Source organism: Euprymna scolopes, chromosome 3 (genome assembly GCF_053919585.1).
Source record: "Euprymna scolopes isolate OS-2025 chromosome 3, ASM5391958v1, whole genome shotgun sequence".
Lineage (NCBI taxonomy): Eukaryota > Metazoa > Mollusca > Cephalopoda > Sepiida > Sepiolidae > Euprymna > Euprymna scolopes.
Genome location: NC_136484.1, coordinates 195,033,392 through 195,052,284, shown reverse-complemented (window position 1 = coordinate 195,052,284; position 18,893 = coordinate 195,033,392). Strand labels below are relative to the sequence as shown.

The 18,893-nt window shown below is 31.8% G+C and overlaps 1 protein-coding gene and 1 long non-coding RNA gene across 5 annotated transcripts in view; one reads left to right on the top strand and one right to left on the bottom strand.

The window, feature by feature from the left end:
• Nucleotides 1-18,893, bottom strand: part of LOC145260540 (E3 ubiquitin-protein ligase MIB1-like) — a 265,361-nt gene that overhangs the window by 83,499 nt on the left and 162,969 nt on the right. The gene's annotated exons all lie outside the window — the stretch shown is intronic.
• On the top strand, nt 2,888-17,113 carry LOC145260578 (uncharacterized). Its single transcript, XR_013864336.1, has 2 exons — nt 2,888-3,612; nt 15,977-17,113. It is a non-coding gene; the product is annotated as an uncharacterized LOC145260578 (long non-coding RNA).

Below are 18,893 nucleotides of genomic sequence, written 5' to 3'. Positions count from 1 at the left end.
ATCGAAAACAAGCATTTTAAGGTAGGTTTTGTGTTAGTCTACCAGACCACAATGACCAAATAAAAATCGCCATTAAGAAAAAAAAAAAAAAAAGATACCCCCCCCCCCAACGGTGGCTATAAAGTGGATGTTCATTTTACATTAAATTAATATAGAAATGTGATCCCCAACTTTTTAAAACAATTTATTCATATCTTGGGAACTGAAACTACTTGTTCCCTGGGATTTTATCTTATTTTCGTTTTCAGCATCCTCGAAAACCTAGTGGTAATTTTAAAGGATTTTTTGTGGATGGAAAGATACTGCATGTTTATAAATATTTCAATCAGTCATTTTTTTTCCTAGTTTTGCATATGAATTACAAAATATCTGATATTTTCCAAAACCTCTGGCCTTGATGGAGGGGAAACTGAAACTTGCTGCTTTGGTTTCAAATGATCTGAAATAACAGCAAGGGGAGACATGATTCCAAACATTTCTCACTTTATATTTCCCCTCTTTGGTTTTCATACATAAAATAAATTCAGTGTATAAGGATTACTTGAAACTGAGATATTCATAATCATACCTTATTTCCAAAGAAGGGGAGATATAACATGAGAAATATTTGGAATCAAGTCTCCCCTTGCTGTTGTTTTAGATCATTTGAAAACATAACAGCAAGTTTTAGTCTCCCCTCTATCAAGGCCAGAGGTTCTAGGAATATTATATATATATATATATATATATATATATATATATATATATATATTACAATCATGAAGGGAAGAAATAATTAATGATTAAAAGTAAAATGTGTAAAACACGTTTAAAAAAAAAATATAAAGAAAAAAAGGGCAAAAAAAAAACAAAGAAAAATAAAGGGTGAGTCAGCTGACCGGTTTCACCCTTGCTTTCTGAAAACTGTGTCAAGGGATTTAAAAAGGAAAACTCAAAAATATGTAAATTATTAAAATAGAGTTACGTTGTGTTCTGTTCATGGGTGAACAAGGGGGTTTAAAATAAAGTAACATTTTGTTTTTGAAGATCCTAGAGATTAATCACTCAAATCTAAGAAACATTCCCTCTGTTTACAGAGAGAAGGTCTCAACCAAACATGAACTTTAAATGGAATGTTGAATAAGCACGGCTCGGAATTGAAAATGAGTTTGTGCTGAAGTTTGCGGCACATGACGGGTTTTTAATGAGGTGGTCAGTTATTGCAGACCCATGTGTGTTAGCAAGTATGTCCATTGCTTGTATGTCCCATTTCTGATTTTGCTAGGTTCATGCTGTTGAACTCTCCTATCCAATCTTAACGTTGTTCAACCCACATAGTTGGCACTGTAACTACACTCAAAATTATAAATTACATTATCATGATGATGGGAAGGTTTTTGAGAGGATGGCATTAAGGTTCTCGTAGAGAACACCACACACATTTGAAGCAAAATAACATTCTTGAACCGTTGAGTTAATTTGTTTGGCAAACAATGGGTAGCATCTTGATATGATTAGGTCAGTTATGAAAAGAAAAATAACTGAGCTTTCTGGAACTAAAGTTCAAACAGTGACTAAATGTCAAATCTGTTTATCGTAGTTAGGAAGAGTAAGTGAGAAATTCACCAAACAAATCAGCTCAATGGTTCAAAAAATGTTATTTTGCTTCAAATGTGTGGTGTTCTCTATGAGAACCTTAATGCCACCCTCTCGAAAAGATGTTTTACGCCCCATCACAATAATGTAATTTACAATTTTGAGTGTAGTTGCAGTGCCAACGATGTGGGTCAAACAAGATTGTGATTGGATGGGAGAGTCCAACAGCATGTACCTAACAAAATCAGAAATGGGACATCCCGAGCAATGGATGTACTTTTCAACACATACGGGTTTTCAATAACTATCGCATTAAAAACTCGTCACGCGCAGAGAACTTCAGCATGAACTAATTTTGAATTCTGAGTCGTGCTCACTCAGTATTCCATTTAAAGATCTTGGAGACCATTTGAAGAGGCCTTTTCTCTAAAGTTACAAAAAAAATAAATAAAAATAAAAAAAATTAAAAAAATAATGTTGCTTTATTTTAATCGTTTACCCCACCCCCCTTTTTTTCCACCCATGAACAGAACGCAACATAATTTTATTTTAATAATGTACATATTCTCGATTTTTCCTTTTGAAATACCTTGATACAGTTTTGAGAAATTGAGGGCAAAACCGGTCAGCTGACTCTTATTTTTCTTTCCTTTTCTTATTTTAATTTTCATCATTAATCATAAGTCTTCCCTTCATGATTGCAATATTTGAATTTTGTATCTCCCAAAGAATTATGACGGATATATATGTGTGTGTGTGTGTGTGTGTGTGTGTGTAATATATACATATATATAAGTAAAATTATATAAACATCAGAAAAGGCCCTACGTGAATTGATCTACATTTCAACTAATTGTCTCGTCAAAACTTCAACATTAGAAATGTAATCTATTGTGTCACTCTCATAACTTGGGTTATATTTTATATTGTTTGAATTAGAAATGAGTTTGCAAAGCTAGTTCAATATAAAAAGTAAAAAATTCTTAAACTAATTGCTTTTTGATCACTATACTTTAACCCTAACCCTACGTTATTCCCTTTTATTTATAATGAACTATTCAAATCTTTATTGCTTTTGACTGGAGAAATTTGGTTGTTTTGTTTTTACAGCATATCAACCCCTTTTCAGATTTAATGCCAATCAAATCATTTTGAAAAGGTTTTTATGCTTCAAGTTATTTATATTTTCAAATATTTATGAACTTCGGTTTAGTTGCGTTTTAGAGGAAAATTGTTGTTTTTGACTGTACAGAATATAGTTGAGTTTTGCAAAGGGAAAGGAAAAAAAAATCAATGTTTGGTGCATTGTAGGTCAGGAAGCCTGTATCTTCGGACAACCTGATCTGGTAGCACCAGGAATGAGAGGAAGAGACCTGAGAAAAAGAGACAAACTTAGAGAGGTCACTTTGATTGCAAATTGTGGTTAATCAAAACAATTAAAATGGATGTTTAAGAAACATAACTCAATCCAAACATTAAGGAATAATTTAGCATGTATTTTGTGTGATTAAACTGTATAGGAAAAAAGCCTAAGGGGGAAAAAACGTTGATAAACTCAGCTTTAGTCTAACAGTAGATGACCGAGCAAGAGTCATGTATATGAAATAGTGAGTAAAAACAATTTGTGTCATTATCGTCAGAATGAAAGAGGACTTTCATTTTTCAAGAGTGCTGGAATGTTTGAATATATGAGAAATGAGAGCGTAAACTTTAAGAGAACTAATTACACACGGATAGCCGATGTAGCCTTTCGCCTAAAAGAGCAGTGATATTTAGAACGCTGGGGTCATCAACCAGCAAGAAAATTGCTTGGAATCAAAAAGACATTTAAAGAGAGAGAGAGAGAGAGAGATAGAGAAAAAGAGAAATGGTAAGTGACACAAAAAAAAAATGCATATACGTACGTCCACATATAAATGGAAAGTTGGCAGATGAGAAGTTTTGATGATCATTTGTGGACATACAAAAAGCAAATGTTTTTTTTTTTTTCAGAACTTTGTTTGCTTCCTCTGAAAACTGTCCCTTGGATCGACCGAGGTAAATATCACATATTTATCAAAACTATTTGTGACGTCCATATCAGAAAAAGAAAAAAAATGCTATTGTTTTCACTAAAATTTTTCTCATTTTCAAACTAAACACATCAATCGATTAAAGCTTCCTCATGATATGATTTTCTGACAATGACAAACACACACGATAGATGACAATAATTCTGCTACAATCAAAGTAATTACATTCATTTTAAAAATGTTAATTTTTATTAATTCCTATTCAACTTTTAGACAAATTTTCAAATGAACAAAAACATTTTATAACACAAGTAAAAATTTTTATTATTGTTAATAGAATAAAGATAAAAAAACAAGATGTCTGCATTTTCTTTGCAGCTCAAATTTTGCTTAAAGGATAAAATCATTTAGCATTGTGTATGTGTAGATATATCATTATGAAGTTTATATATATATATATTTATATTCACTATACATTTCAATAGTGCCCATTTAGCCCAACGATTTCCATTGGTAATGAAACATGAATGTTTGTGTAGCTTACTTGCCATAATAATTTTCGTACTACTGCATTATATATATATATATATATATATAGTAGCAGACGAACCCAGTACAGGCACAGTTTAAAATATGCTGAAAAAAGGTTTTAAATTTGTGCACATCATTTTTTATACTACTAAACAATATTCATTAAATTCACAAAATATTTTCAAATAAATTATCAATTATTAAAAGTGGAAAAGTTCAAACACCCAAATATTTTAAAATCAAAATTTTTTTTTTTTTTTTTTTTTTTTAAATCGTGCAAAATGAAAAATGGAATGAAGATGGCACAGGGTCTGAAAAAACAAAAAAACATGCATTCTGTGACTTACGTTTCACAAACTTAAGATGACTCAAATCTGTTCAAATTATCAGTATTAACAGAATCCTGTGTTAATTTTATAAATCGAAACTCATCAAAATCAATGATAAAATATTTCAATGGAGAAGTAATAGGAGTCATGCCTCCCACCCACTCTCTGGAAAGTTTTTATATAAAATTTTCAAACTTGTATATGCTCCTCCCTCTCCCTGTCAAGCTAAATTTGATTAAATACCTTAAATATTATTTGATGTAACCATACTAGTTTCTGTAGAGATTAGACAACTTTCTACTTTTTATCAAACTTGGAATTGTAAATTTTAAACTATGTATCACTTCTAAAATAAACCTTCACTGATTTAATAATATTTATCTTACAAGAGATTTGTAAGGGTCAAATTATTAAAATCGTAAATTCATGTGATGTACAAACACAGAAAAGTGAAATATTCATGATCGAAAGTGGATGTTTTTAGTGGAAAAGAAATGAAACTTTTTTTTCATGCTGAAACATAATTACCCATCATTGCAAACGTTTTATCAATGACTTGGGATTTATACCTTTTTGTTTTTGTTACATTAAGTATGGCACAATCACATTGATACACTGGTTCCTGCCAGATCAAAGTTAAGCAACGATGAGCCTGGCTAATATCAGGTGGGTGACCATTTGAGAAGGCTAGGCACTATGTACCGTGCAGAGTCAGAAATTTCCAGGTTGCTATCTGGGGGCGCATTTAACACACGGAGAGAGATACACCCTTACATCAAGATGGAAAGCAATGGGAATCTACCGTCTTTGTCTTTGCGAGATTACCATGATTCTACAATTTGGAGAGCCGTGGTTGCCAACAGCAGGGCCGCTGCATGCATGCAAGTAAAGCTAGAATTTGAACTCACTTTCTCATTTCATAATTTAATAGTTTTAACGAGTGGCTACCGGCATAACAAGCCTTCAACCCCCTAAAGTTCCTTAGAAACAAAAAAAATCTTTGGTATCCCAGCCAGATTCATGTAAAGGTGTGATTTTATGGGTGATGTTGCAAGCATGATGTTTTGAGGATTATTTTTGCAACGTTTATACAAATTAAGAAAGCCAGAAAGAAATAGCGTAGATGTTTACTTGGGTCTCCATCGATTTAAAGAGTTCATTATCCAGCCGTCGATAGCTCAATCAGTAACGACTCGGGCTAGAGTGCTATATGTTTTAGTTTCAATTCTAGCCTTTTTTTTTAATGGGTACGCTATAATATAATCCATAGAGAATTGGCTATAATAGATACAAAATCTGCGTAAATCAAAATATAATCTCCATATTCATTTGTGCTATACTGCATAATTACACTGGCATACTAGTTCCCATTAAATCACCAAAGTTAAGCATCGTTGAGCTCGGTAAGTTAAAATGAGTGACTATTTGAGAATACCAGGTCCTGTATGTGCTTTTTGATTTTCTCTGCATTGTCCTGAATTTCTCTTTGCCAATGAAATCAGATCGTACTGACTCGGGAAAGGTATGGTTTGGGATTGTGCAATCTTTGCTTCACAATTACACGTGCAAGCAATCTTACAGAGACTATCCATTGTTTTAAGACCATATATATATATATATATATATATATATATATATATATATGTCTGTATGTCTACATACATACTAGTAAAATATACATCTTAGTGAAAGTAGTAAGAATAAACATAACGTTAATTTTGCATTTTTATGGCTTTTCTTTGGGGGGGGGTATTAGGACTAGGTTTTTGATGGAATCCTCCTAAATTGTATTGTGTAAAAAAAAAAGAAAAAAAAGCCCAAACATTTTGATTAAAAATATTGAAAGCTTTCAAATAATTATATACTTATTTGAAAGTAAAATTTCCAAGATTCTAACATGAAAACCAGAAAAAATGTGATGCTGAATCTGTTGATACATGGAAAGATTAGGTTTAATTCAAAGAAAATGAAATTCTATTTTTTTTTTATTGAAATAAATCATGAGGACGATGTGGGGTTCCTAATCTGGATTATTTTCATTAGAGAAGAAGCCGCCAAATCCCAGGAAGTTAAAATATTCCAGGTTATTTGTTCACTTTCTGTGACCCCTCCTCCTCTTCCTCCCTGGGCACATCAGCAGAGAGGTTGGCAAACACAGTAGGAAAGAAAAATGAATGAGAAGTAATATTCACTTGGGACAACTTTCCTCATCAAATCATCTGCGGTTGAGATTAATGTCAATAAAATGAGAATTTCTTGACAATTATGTTCATTAAAAAGATTTCGGTGATCAATCATTTTATATTTTTCCTTGGTGTAGCGTAGTTTTGATAGATTTTAGTCATTGGTCAGTAAAGGAGAACTCCTTCTTGACCGATGCAATTTAAAGTATCCCTTTTTGGGGAATGAGATTTTCCAAATATTAAAAACCGATCTTGTATGTGTTCTCATGCTGAAGGCAAGTAAATAGAAACTGTCTTCAGTTATAAATTTATATTAAAAATAAAATATTTTAATCAAACTATCTTTAAAAAAAAAAAAAATACAAAAAAAACAATCATGAAAAGAAATTAAAAATAATTTGCAAACTGAGATGGAAAATTTTTTTTTTTTTTTTTTTTTTTTTAGTAAGTTTTGTCTTTGGGGGAAAAAGTTTTCCAGATAGATATACATAAGCAACTAGATTACTTTTATCCTGGATATCAAGTTACAAGAAATCTGAGTGCAAGGTAAATAATAAAAGGTTTTCTCTCAAAAAATACAAGCAAGAAAACTACTGTAGAGATTTTCAGGTAAATTCTAATTACTGTTAGTGCCTGTGTGAACAATACTAACATGTTCATATTTCATGTACAAAGGGAGATAAACAGGATTGGTATTAATATACTAAAAATTTATTCACATCAGGTTCTGGATTGAAGAGGTGACCATGGTTAAGTATAGGCACCGCCAAAAATGGCCGCAAAATCAAGTTGTTGTTGTTTTTTAAAACTAAATTACATTTATTAAAATCCATTATTTCTGAGTAACTTTTTTTTTCCAGAAAGATAAAACCCTGAATTTTATCATATAGAAAACAGAATAATGTAAAACTTTTTCTACTATTTTTAATTCAATTTTAAATGTTAAATTTTCCCAAAAAGTTAACAATTGACATTTTTTGTCTTGTACAAAAAACGTACTTAAATATTTAAAAAAAAGGGTTTTTGAAATAATTTATTTATTGTCTAACTAAGATTTAGGATGATTTTCTAAGAGAATATGCAAAAATATTATAATATAAGTACCTGAATTTCAAATAATTCCACTTATTCATATAGGTAACCAAATATTTCGCGTCGACGTAGGGTTCAGATCGACTCTGTTTACGTTTTCTTTTGATAGGAAGAAAACTATGGAAGACCAAACAGGCCAAAAAAAACTTATTTTTCAGTGACGAAAATTTCAATGTATTATTAAGCTGAGGCTGGCCAGTACCAGATGGGTGACCATTTGTATGAGTTTGGTTTTTAATGTGTATGTGTGTGGGGGCCAGGCTCCCCAAAATTTGATGCAAATATTAATAAAATGCAAAACTTTCTGACAGCTCTTCTGGACACCCTTTTATTTTTAATTATATATATGTTACCAAAGACTCTTGTACCAAATATTTAAGGAAAATAAATTACTGGTGGGAAAAATCTTAATGAATAAGAGATAAAAAAAAATTTTTTTGCTTATATTTTAAATCTTTTTAAATGAATTTAAATCTTCACAAATCAAGACAAAGAGTAAGAAAACTTTAGATAAAAATAGGTTTACAGTTACATTTAGTTTTTATTGGAATTTATTCAAGACATTTATAATGTAAAGCTTATTTTGTAGAAATTGTTTAACCTTTAATAAAAAAGAAAATCCTATTAACTCCAACAAAGGGCAAAGTTAGCACTTATTTTCATTTGTGTAAAATACATTATACTTGTATGAATTTGTTAAAGTTCTTTAAAATGTTCACTTTTTAAAGGTTTGACAACCTTGAATGAAGTTTAAGTGATCCAAAATGTCCGGTAGAATGGGGGAGGGGGTATAAAGTGAAATTTAATACTAGATATATTCAGACATCTATATTTAATGAAACCGCATATCCATTTGAAAGAAAAAGATAAAAAAAAATAAATAAAAATTTTAAATAAAAACAGTAAAGATTTTTGTAAAAAAAAAAAAAAAAAAAAAAAAAAGAAAAGAATGAAGGATAAAGTTTCCATTTCATGGGAGGGGTAAGAAAACGCTAGGTGTCATCCATTGAATGAACAAGAAAAAAGGCGAAAAGGGTTTACTTATCAATTTTGTTCAACTTGCAAAAGCAGACCGAAACAAATATTTTACAGGAATAAAATAAATCCAATCAAATGAGGAAGATCTTATTAAATGGCTCAGGGCAATATCATTTGGGTGATTTTTCCTTTAACTTTTCAGAGCAATAAGGAAGAAAAAGAAACTATTTGGAGTTGCATTTCTGTGCACTTGGCATCAACAGGTTTTTGTGCATTCACAAACGTATTTGAATTATTAAATTAGAAATTAGTTAAAGTCGATTATCATAAATGATGAGGTGTGCATGTACGTAAGTATGTGCCTTTGTTCAATCTGAAGATGCTGTAATAGATGACAATTAAGGGGTGGAGTAAAAAAACAATTTTTATCATCTGAAAGCTCGGAGTTCAATTCCTGTATAGGACAGTAGATTTATTTTTTAATTCTTCAATCATGCTTAAAAATAAATTGTACTCAAACAAAATATCAAAAGAAACTATGTAAATAGTTAAAACATAAATTTAATGGTGATATTAAACATTTTTTTAGTGTTTGATTTTGTAAAATTTGACATTTTTGAAGGAATGATTTAACCAAGTTTTTATATTATTGGTTTGAAAAGAAAAATCGTTAGATTACATTTTCTAGCCTTTTTCTTTTAAATTTTAAAATTAGAAACAAGTTATGTTATAAACAAAATTACAGAAACTTCTTCCTATACTATACAGATAGTGTTTTTTTGTTTTTTTTAAACTCAAACAAGGCTTATTGCCACTTTGATATAAGGGAGTACAATTTGGGACCATATCTACAGGAATTATGTAGGGAGTTAAGCAGTGAGCTGTTTGTTCACATTACATTTAAATTTCTGCATGTTAGTAGTCAGGGAAGCAGGAGAGCAGAAAGAAATTCCCAAACATTGCAAGGGAAAAAAACTATTAGCGTAAAAGACTTTCCGGCATCCAGGAAACTATGAAGAGGTGGGATTTTGCTGTTTGTCAAGTTAATTGAGGGTATTTATTCACATTGATGGGGCACAAGTCCTACAAGTTCAGAGCACATTCACATTGTATGATTATTGTATGATTTCCGTCCATGCAATGGCCAAGCTTCACTTCTAAACACCAACACACTGTATACACATGCTTGATACGACTCTTTTCTTCATTAACAGTGGTTAACTGTCTACTGACTAGTAATGGCAAAAGATTCCCTGAACGTCATCCATCCACTCTGAACTCTTGCATCTGCTCCAGCCTGTGCTCCAATGTATCCAATGAAAATAACATTTGTGAATTTATTTACATTTCAAACAACTTAAATTTTCTTTAAAACATGAATAAAAAAAAAAAAAGAAAAAAGAACTCTAAAGTATTAATTTATAACGATACGTATTTCAGATACAGAAAATTTAAGCTGTTAGTGTTTCATGGTAGTGCTTTAAAGTATTTTGTATGGTAGCGAACTGTACTGCTACTTTAAGTGAAAAATAACAGAACTGTGTCAACATCTGGTTATGGAGGAGGTGGTATTTTAATCAATCCTGCTAGAGAGCCATGAATTTAATAACTGTTCCATTTTTAAATCTACAAAATGTTTAGATGGTATACTTCACGATTTAGGGTTAGGTTCCATGCTTGTGTTTCATGGCTAGGGCTATGACAATAGCAGATTCTTGTCATTATTTTGACTCTCGGGTATATATCAGTTAATATCTTCTATGTTTAGATAGAGTGATGTGGTTCTTGATTAACTGTGCCGGATATATACTCAAGAACCAAAACAATAAGAATATTCATGGAAAATATAAATACAAAAAATAAACACAAAAATTGGCTTATACAAATCTGCAACATGTGTAGTTAGTATCTCTATGATTTAAACTTCTGGGAGGCCGTATATTAGTTCTAGAATAGTACCACTATCACAAGAAATACAAATAAAAATGCATCTGTACTGTTTACTGTAGAGGCCTCCTGCTCAAAAGGTATTGGTCAGAGGTACTAGGTGCCTTCAATAAGTTCCCAGACTTTTTGTACAGGCATTTAAAATTGTCAGACTCTTGAAAATTCAGTATGTTATTGCTATACCTCTTATGAGACGACTAATTTTTATGATTTCAAGTTCAAATGAACAGCTACAGCAGGAATTGGAATACACCCTACTAAAGTGATTGTCACAACTAGTGAATTTCACAAATGTAATCTGGACCCAAGGACATTTTAGAAGAATGACATGAATTTTTAAAGTTGGGAAAAAAAGCCACCGAAACATATGGAATGCTTCAGATTCCTTTTGGACCATCTTGCATGAATCAAGCATTTTTGAATAACATAAGAGATTCAAGGAAGACCAAAATTGATTGACCAAATAAAGAATTTCATGGATTAGGGCTGTCGTGTGTCTATAGAGACAATAAGTGCACAGTTTGATGTCATTATAGGAACTGTATACATAATTATTCACGAGGAACTGAAGATGGGGAAGATTTGTGCGAATGCAGCAGTCTATAACTCCATCCTTGTCACAGACTATTTGACCAAGATGGGCATCAAGACAGTTCTTCACCCTTCCTATAGTTCAGACTTAGCTCCCTGTAAATTTTGGTTATTCCCTAAGCTCAAGGAAAACTTTAGAGATTGTCATGAGACAATTGAGATGAAAGAGGCTGTGACGAGGATCATTGACACGCTCACACAAGAGGAATTCCATGCAGGTCTTCCAAAACTTGTTTGAACTGTACAACAAGTGCATTGCAGCCGAAGGAGATTACTTCGAAAAGGACTAAAGTTTCATGCATGTACTATGAATGAAAGCGCGAATATGAAAAAAGTCTGAAAACTTTTTGAAGGCACCTCGTACAGTCAAATACTGAAATGTCAGTTAACATTTGGCTTCAAAGAAAACTGGAAGGATAGAGCTGAGGCATGTACTCTTCATGGTTTTCATCTCATCCTTTACTGCCTGGCAATACTTCCAACTGCCTGCGAACCACCTAAAGGTTTTCTGGCACCTTCTGTCTTTCTCAGGGACAGGGGGAGGCACTGGATTAATAAACAAGTCTGCATTCAACATTTGTGGGAAAGAAGATTGGGGATGCCTGACTTGATGTGTTATTAACATGGCAAGAGCCTAGCTTTGAGACAAAATTTGTGTTGAACCTTGCGATCAATGGTGTCTTTTCTGACCTCATCTTTAACCATTTGGCTGAAACCCATTGTAATCCAAGGAGTAAATCAGGTCTCCAGAGAATGCCACACAAGTAGAATGGAGATCTGCTGGAGTGTCCCTGTTGCATCATGCTCAAAAGAAAAAAAATAAATAAAATAAATAGAAATAAAATGCCCGATCATGCTTTCTTCCAATGTTGTGAACTCTGGTGATTGTGGGTGTATGTCAACAAGATGGCAGCTACATCGATCTTGAGCAACCTCTGTTAATAAACATATCCTAAGTAATGAACAATGACTGCCCAGTGCGGGACAAGGGCAGACAAATGGTGTTTCTTACGATTTTAGTTGTAGCACGAAGGGTGGTATAAATGTAGCATCTGAGATGAAGGAGTTTAATGATCACGATTTGATCACGTTCTTCAAGTACCAGCTGAAGGTCAAGATCAGATGCAATAAAGCTCGTGCATATGAAAAGGAATCAAGTATTGTTGCCTAAACATGGTGCGCACGCTTTCTAGTCATGTCATACTCCAGCACTTTGATGAGTAAGTTTAGCCTCTCAAGTCATGAAATGTTCTAAGATGCCTATTCCCCATTTTTTGTCCTCAGACCCTCCCAAGTTGCATTCATCTTAAACGGACACCACCTAATCTCCAAACTGTTTTGTTCTTTCACTTGGATCCCACTTTTATTTAGAGTGGAACTTGCTTGTTTTCAGTTCTGACCAAACTGAAAAAGAGTGTGGTCTATTAGCAGATTTTTGCTCCCCCCCCCCCCGCCCCCAACAACCCTCATTTTTACAACACTTGATGGCCTTGTGCCTAATTTATGACATTGTAATTTTTTTAGCATATAGCAAATAATTCAGAGTATAGTATCTGTTCTCAGCACACCAGTGGCATCAAAAGTTTTACTAATGCCATACATTAAATTAAAAAGTTTGTGTATAAATTATCTTCCTTCAAAGTTAAATTCAAAGCAAGTTTTTAAAACACTTTTTTTCTTTTTTTTTTTTTTACTAAAATCACTTTAATTTTAATAATTATTATTATATGATTGACAAAACTATTGTGTATATAAGGAAATTTGGCAGCAAAATTTAGAAATATATATTACAGAATATTATTAGTAACTCTTCATAACAAGCAACTGAAGACTAATTAAACTATTTGAGCGTTTGGAAATTACTACATATACGTTATTTAAAAAACATTGTCATATAATGAAATTATGATAAAAATCAATACGATGAATATTTTGTTGCCGGACTAAGGCATGGTTATCTTCAATCGAAGGAAGGTAAAAAAAACTTTTGCAGTTATTCATTTTTATATATACATACTCCTATAAATTTGGGTTTTTTATGCATTTCTATTAAAAACCCTTTTTTCTATTTATTTAAAAAAGAAAATACAACTTTCTTATATATGGTTCGTGGAATTGCATTCACTCGCAGAAGATTTAGCTAATTTGAATATTCTTCGAAACATTCATTTTAATTAATTTCCTATTAGTTTTTTTTTTCGGTTTTCTTATAGAATGAAGATCTTTAGTTAACTATTACATGTATTAACTATACATAGTTAAGTATTACATGTATTAACTATACATAGTTAAGTATTACATGTATTACCTATACATAGTAACTATGTAACTGTTACATATATTATTGAAGATATTATAAATGATTTATACTTGCATAATATTCGCATAAAATGTTTATAGTAAACATATATATTTTTGTTTAAAAAATTTCGCCTATTAAACTCCGCCTAGAGTTTTTTGTCCACAGACATGACACTTCATATATAAGGTATTTGAACCCATGTGAAACTTTATATTTGAGTTTAAGATGGGAAAATTGGTACAAAAATGTGAAAAATGTGAAAATTATAAAAATAAAAAAAATAAAAAAATTGCCATGTAAAGGTCGAACACTGGTTCATATTTTAATTTTTAGCTGTGCAGCAAACATGTCTTCATAGCTCAGTCATTAATGGTAGAGGAAAAAATGAATCTTAAGCTAAACGTTCTGGTTTCAATTCTCGGTGGTGCCGCATGAATCATTTTTTTTTAAACTTTAAATCATTACTATATATTGTGCCCAATATAATAAATATGAAATCTACATAAATCAAAATATCATATTTAAGCTTATTTTACGATCAAGCAATGCTGGGTGCCCTGCTAGTATATATATATATATATATATATATATATATATAAAGCTGAATGTGTGTGTGTGCGTGTCTGGTTACGAATAGGCTCCTATATGGTTGACTATTTTAAAAACTGATAACATATAATGATAGAAAATGTATCGAGACACAGGAATGGGTATGTTTGATCTGGCAGCACGGTGGTTCATTAAAATTGTGGGGTCTGCATTCGTGCCTGGTCCACAAAGTATGGAAATAAAAAATTTAAAAATTAAAAAAAAAACGTTTACAAGTGTTTTTGATATAGATGTACATAATACTTTGATAAGTATGTTTTAACTTAAATAGAGATGGTATAATAAAATTGCGGGGTCTGCGTTCGCGCCTGCCCTCCATAGAATGGAAATAGGCACAAACTATAATAAAGACTTTTCATATCTATCTGCGTAAGTATACTTTGATAATTATGTTTCAGCTTGAAGAAATATAGTATAATAAAATTATGGAGTGTTCGTTCGCACCTGACCTCCATAGAATGGAAATATGTCACAAAGTTTAACAAGTTTTTTAATATAGATCCACAGAATATTGTGATAAGTGTTTCAGTGTGAACAGGTATGGTATAATAAATTATGGGGTTTATCTATTTTATTTTTACTTTCATCATATTTTGCTTTGGTTTTGATACCCCCAAATTCGAAGCTATCTCTTTACAATCCTTCATTTTCATAACCTATCATACTTTCATAAATCAGAGTCTGTAGGCTGTTTTTGAACCCAGTCAACGATGTGTACTTTTGCTAGTATATATATATATATATATATATATATATATACTAGCATTTGAGCCTGGCGCTGCCCGGGTGTTTGGAGGTGTATGCTGAGCAAAAAAAAAGTGGTAGTAAGAAGGCAGACTCGAACCAATACCACGAAGGAGGAAAAGAATGGAAAAAAAAAAAAAAACCTCACGTCTTTGCTGTTATGACCACCGCCAAACCGGAAGTGACGTAGGTTTAAATTAAGGATAGACAATTGAAAGGAGAGGATGACTTTCAAAAATATCGGTGAAAAAAGCGACCCCCCCCCCGTAAAAAAGTGCTCAGTTGAAGGTGAAGATATTAATGTTTTTAGCCAATTTTTCGATATTTGTCGTCTGAAAGGTCAAACTTCAAAATGATACTAATCTCGGTAAAATCCGTCGCCTCCGTCGAAAGTTTTAGGCAGACATGCAAGCATACGTTACATACATTTATATATTGGTAACTAAAGATTTTCGACCCAAACCGATGAAAAAGCTTGCCCTATCTCTGAATACCCTTTATGTAAAATTTCAAGTGTTTAGACCAGAAAGTGTCTGAGTAATTTGGTAGAGACTGCAGAGGTCAAAATTTTTTAAAACTTTGACCTCTATTATGACCCCTTAACATTTGTTTCGGGCTCAAATCAAGTTAAGTTAGATCCATGTCCAAGGAACCTATATATAAAATCTTAAGTGTTTAGACCCAAAATTGGCGGAGGAGTTTGGTAGAGCTCTCAAAGGTCAGATCGTTAAACTGACTCCTTAAAAGCCAAATTTCTAGCTGAAAACGGATTGCAAAGATTTTCCCAAATCTCAGTACCCTGTATACCAAATTTCGAGTCTGTAGACTTAAAACTGACATTATTAGTTATTGCATAGGGAAATGTACACAGACATGTTCACTTTTATATATAAGAAACAGGAGGGGGGGGGGGGAATTGATGAAAAAATAAAATTGAATAATTTAAAATATTTATTAATTCATCCAAAAAATTCAAACAAGGAATTAAAAAATTTTTTTGCTGAAATGACCTCAAATTTTCACAGCTTGTAGAGAAAAAGTTCAAGATTTTATGTTTAATGTTTGACATTTATCTCTTTTCAGGTTGAGAAATGCTGTTCACTTCAAAAGTCATTTTGTGTGTTGGAATATGCTTGAACACAGTCACCCAAGACTGTGCAGCAACTCGATGTATGCAAAGTCACAGGTGGAGCTCATAATGAAAATTATGAAATCGGTCATAGAATCCGCAAATCTGTTTTTCTTTGAAATGTTAACTAAGAATACTTGTGATATTCAACAAAGTTTGTTCAGTTTCATTAAAATACACCGAGTAGTTTCAGAGATATTGGCATTTAAAATGACATCAATTTTTTCTTTGGGGGGAGGGGGGGGCACCATATATATATATATATATATATATATATATATATATATATATGAATGACAAAAGCCTAGTCTCCAAATATCATGATGTTGACCATCTTACTATTCATTCCTTTAGACAAGGTTCAAAAGAGAGTCGCCAATCTGATCCCCTCTGAACTGGCATCTAAGCTTAAGCCTCTGTCCCATCGACGAAATGTTGCATACCTCTGTTCTACAAGTATTTTAATGGCGAATGCTCTGACGAACTGCAAGAACTTGTGCCCCCACAACGTAAACACCCTCGACAAACCCGACAGGTAGCTAAATCTCACCCCCACACAGTAGAGATCCCTAGATGTAAAAGATCTTTCTACTCTAGTAGCTTCTTCCCCAGAACCGCTAGACTTTGGAATTCTATTCCAGGTACCTGCTTCCCCAACTGTACTGACGTGCAGAAGTTCAAGTGTAACGTGAACAGACATCTTGCTGCCCAAATCCCCACGTAGTACCCCAGTAGATGTTACTCCTGACAGTAGCCCCCTACACCAAAGTGGCAATGTGCCTTGTTTGGGGTGAAAATGTAATTTAAAAAAAAAAAAAGTTGACATTTACACTGTAAGTGTAAATGTCACCTGAATTAAAGGAATAAATTGTAAGATGGTCAACATCATGAAATTTAGAACACAGGCTTTTGTCATTTATTCATTATATGCTCTGTAATTACATTGAGCTTCTTAAATAAGGAATGATATATATAAAAAGGAAATATAAATGAACAAAAAATATTTCCACAGAATTATATATAAATGATTTTTCTTTATAACTTTGAATTTTTGATGGGTTAATAAATATTGTAATTTATTCAATTTGTAATTTTGTTTTCTATTTTTATTTCATTGCTCCATATTGAGCTTATTATCTTGATAAGTTCCAATTTTAACAATATTTATATCTTTGTAATTTTATGTATTGCACAAACAAATGCAAAATGTAATTTTATTGTAGCAATATTATATAGACTTGAAATGGAGGAATGTTTGTTTTAAAACACAGAAAATTAAATTTGAAACTGAAAGATTCAACTTATCACATTTAATTGAAAATTTCCTATAACTTGTTTGCATTTTTTTTTTTTTTTTTTTTTGCTGATACAAATAATTAACAAATGTTATTTCATGTTGAAGCTGTAAAATAATACTTGGAAATATTCACTTTTTATTATTGACATTTTTTTAATTTTTAAGAGATTTTAAAACATCCATGAGACAAGTCTCCAATGATGGTGAGGATTATGGTGATGCTGATTTGGTACAGCACATGAAAAGCAGATAGAGATAAGTATCAATTAGAAAATTCCTCTAGTTATTTATTTTTTTTATTTTTTTTTTTTTTTTGGGGGGGGGGGGTCCTTTAAATTTTTGCACAAATATATTTTTGGAGTGTGTGGGTGAGGTTCTTGAAGGGGGGATCGGATGCAACAGCATCATAATACTGTTCTTTTAAAGAGCCACAAAAAAGGTAGAAGCAACACCTGGATTTCACAATCTTGGATTGGTTTCCAGCGAATATCCCCCACTCCACCTTTCTGAGTATAAGTGTGCCAACAGGAAAACAGACAAACTGGGTAGTTGAAAAACAGAAGGAGGAAAAGAAAGAGGATATGGTGAGGAAAAGGAAGATATGGTGTGAAAAAAAAAAAAAAAAAAAAAAAAAGTAGCTAAACCGTTTTTATTTCTTCAGTTTTCATAAAAAATTTTTTTTTTTTTCCATTTCAACAAATCTGCATTATTGTAATGAGAGACCACGCAAGTGGAAATCAATTTAATGTACTTACAAAAAATAATTTAAGAATAAAAAAAACAACCAAGTTTTTGTGAAATAGTAACGGTTAAAAAAAAACAAAAAAACTTCAATAGATGGCCATAAAACAGACATAAAAGATGATTTTTATGAAACAATTACTTTTTATAAATTCTTATCACCACCCTCTACTCCTGCTCCGGTATTGCAGAGGATGCAAGAAAGGATGAAGAAGGCAGTTTGTTAACTTATGTAAAGTTAGTTTATATTAAGTCAAACAGGTAATAAAAGTGGAAGAGGCAATTGTTGGAGTAGAAAGTGTGATCCCCAGGGAGTCAGACATAAACAGAAAAAATATATACCCTCACCATACCCTACACATGAAATCCTAGGATAAAATTAGTCCTTCCTACAAGTAGAAAAAAAACAAAAAAACTATAAATCTGATGGGGATGGAGACTGGGGATTTTTGTTGAAACCTCCGAAATATAGACAAATAAGAATAAGATGGATGATTTTAGAAAAAAAACGGTAAAAGAATTGATTTACAAGAGCATTTGTTGGAATCTATCTAATGAAATATTGAAGAGAATTTTATCTGCATTATAATCCCTATTATACTTTTTTGTAAGATTGTAAGTCTATAATTTTTTTAAACAGTTTCTATATTTTATTAAAAGTTGAAGGTCTGCCCAAAAAAGGAATATGAAATAAAATAGTAACCGTTTTTTTTTTTATTTGAAGTGACCCCATTTTATTTACCAGCCATTTTAACATTTTATTTTTATAATTTGTTTCGGTTTGAGAAGAACCACAGTATGAAATTACCAATTTTCAAAAGATTAGGATGAAG